Source organism: Frankliniella occidentalis, unplaced genomic scaffold (genome assembly GCF_000697945.3).
Source record: "Frankliniella occidentalis isolate FOCC.00 unplaced genomic scaffold, Focc_3.1 Scaffold379, whole genome shotgun sequence".
In the NCBI taxonomy this organism is placed as follows: domain Eukaryota; kingdom Metazoa; phylum Arthropoda; class Insecta; order Thysanoptera; family Thripidae; genus Frankliniella; species Frankliniella occidentalis.
Window position 1 is genome coordinate 138,810 of NW_026267502.1, and position 2,748 is coordinate 141,557.

Sequence of the window (2,748 nt, forward strand, 5' to 3'; positions counted from 1 at the left end):
TGTTTCCACACCAAAATAACATGGTTTGCTGTACATTCCATATTTCTTCTATGTTTCCTTTCAAACCGTGATAATTTCTTGTTTTGTTCATAGCAGCCAGAACCTCTACTTAGTAACTCTGATGTCCACTGTTCCATTCTCTAGAACATAAGAAGAAAGCAAGAGTGAATACAATTAAATAGCTGAACGAAAGAGCTGGAGTGAATGAAACAATTATATAAAACTCCAAATATGTTGTTTTGCTGACCTAACTGATACTAAGGAAGGTACGTTCATTGTTCATTCGTTTGTCATTTTCAATTACACTGTCCCGGATAACGTCTAGGATAACATGACATCGTGAGAACAAAGTATATTTTCGTTGTCTTCGATTTGTTTTTCTTTTTATCAAACTATGAGCTGGTCAACATAACCTGTCATGACAAATAATGAAATATTGATTAAACATTTGCAAATGATAGAGAAATAATAAAAGGTGCAACTTTTTACGAGTATGAGTACCTTTCTGTTTCAAGGGCGAGTGGTCTCTGAAAAATTCTGTAGAAAACACACAAGTGTATGCAACAATTTTATGTACTTTCTTTTGGCTTAGTTGCTTTTCTCAGACCGAATGCGATCTGTTCGGGGCTAACGGTCGACGGTCATCAGCAGGCAATTACAGTTTAGAAACAGAAATTGTTGGTTGCGGCTTGCACAATTCGTAAAAGTCAAACAACGGAATCACACTTCTTCTCTGTACAACCGGCTTCGGTTTAGAAATATTGACGGCGTCAAGACAGCGATGCCGCGGTGCCACTGTTGACTATGTTGGTTTAGGAGTAAGTCGAGAGATGGCGTTGACAACGCGTCGAGCGAGGGTTACGGAGGCCTGCACGACACAGGTGTTGATTTGGTTGCCTATCTACACGGCACCCCAAAACCTTCTACAAACGCAATACATTTTTGTGCTCCGGCTGTACTCCGGGGAAATGTAGGTGTACTCCGCGGAAATGTAGGTGTACCCCGCGTACTCCGAGTGTACTCCGAGTGTACTCCGAGTTCTCCGAGTGTACTCCGAGTACTCCGGGTGTATTCCGGGTACTCCGCGTACTCCACCTGTGCTCCGCGTACTCTGTTCTCCTGTGTACACAAACATTTCGAGTCGTTACCCCTCGTACTAAAACGCATAAAATGGGGATGACTGGTTGATTGATTGATTGATTTCGTTTATTGAGGTCCATAAAAGGGCTAAAAAGCCCCGCTGAAATGAACCCCGCTCTCAAGCAGGATGATGGAGTACATTTTCACAACAGAAACATTGATGTATACAAGCAACTTAAATAACAGTTCATTAACAGGTCATAGCAACATACATAGCAGGTCATTTTATGCAGAGCTTGAGGACAACTTGATTAAAGCAGTTTACATAAAGTTTTGGTATTTGTACATTTCTAGATCATTCCAGATTTTGCACGATGTGACATTAAACGACAGATGGTATTTCTCTAACCGATTGGGAGGTAACACAAGCCGTTGTTTGTGAGCTCTGGTTACTCGTATGCTGGTCTGATACAGAAAAGTATATTTGTTGAACAGGTACATAGGCATGCCGAATTTCATGACTTACCATATCAAAGTAGCCACACGCATCCTCCGTAGGTCCTGAAGTTTTAGGAGTCCTAGGCGTTCGTAACTAGGCGTGATGTGATCAAACCGTGACACTCCAGTAATAAATCTAACACATGCATTTTGAAGGCGTTGAAGCTTAACATTGTTAGTAGCAGACAAATCAGTAAAGAGTGCACTGGCATATTCAAAGTGAGGCATGGTCAATGACACAACCAACAATTTTCTTACAGAAGAAGGAATAAATGCAAATGCTCGCCGAAGTTGAGCGAGAGTGCCAAATACCTTTTGTATGATGTGGAGGCAATGGTCATTCCAGCTAAGTGTAGGATCAAAAACCACACCCAAGTTACACACAGTTTTAGAATAAGGAATTATACAGTCTTTGATAATAAGCTGAGGAACATCAGACTTGTCAAGGGTTGTGAGGTTTTGCTTAGTACCTATTATTATTGCCTGAGTCTTAGATACATTTAAAACCAGATTGTGCTTCTTACAGAATTCAATCACCTTAGATATATCATCTGCTAACTTGGCGAGTGAGCTTTTAAAACTATTTGCAGAGCAGTGTACATAGAGTTGTATGTCATCAGCATACATATGATGGCAGATGGTTGGTTGAGTGACGTCAGGCAAATCAAACATATAAATCAGAAAAAGCAAAGGTCCAAGAACACTTCCCTGTGGGACTCCAGTTTCAATTTCAGCCCAAGCTGATGCCAAAAGTTCTGATACAAAAACTCTGTGCTGCCTTCTGTATAAGTAAGACCTAAACCAGTTAATTGCTGAACTAGAGACAGAGCAGAGAAACAACAAACTACTTCCAAAAAAGTTATTGTAAAGTGACTCGCTACAAAATGCTTGGTATTAGTGAGTGGAAACGTAAAATATTAGGTACATTAAGCGAAATCGTCAGAACTGTGACGTACCAAAAACTCTGAAAAGTACCTAAAAGTACCTAGGTACCGGACGGAAGTACCTAATACCTACCTAGGTAGTGAGCTCGGTAAACTACCTAATACCTACCTAGGTAGTCATTTTACAATTCTACCGCTACCTTACCTAGGTACTGAAGATGGACTACCTTACCCACCCCTGGCCAGTTGTAAGGTTCTGGACTGAAAGTAGTAATCGATGTAATGC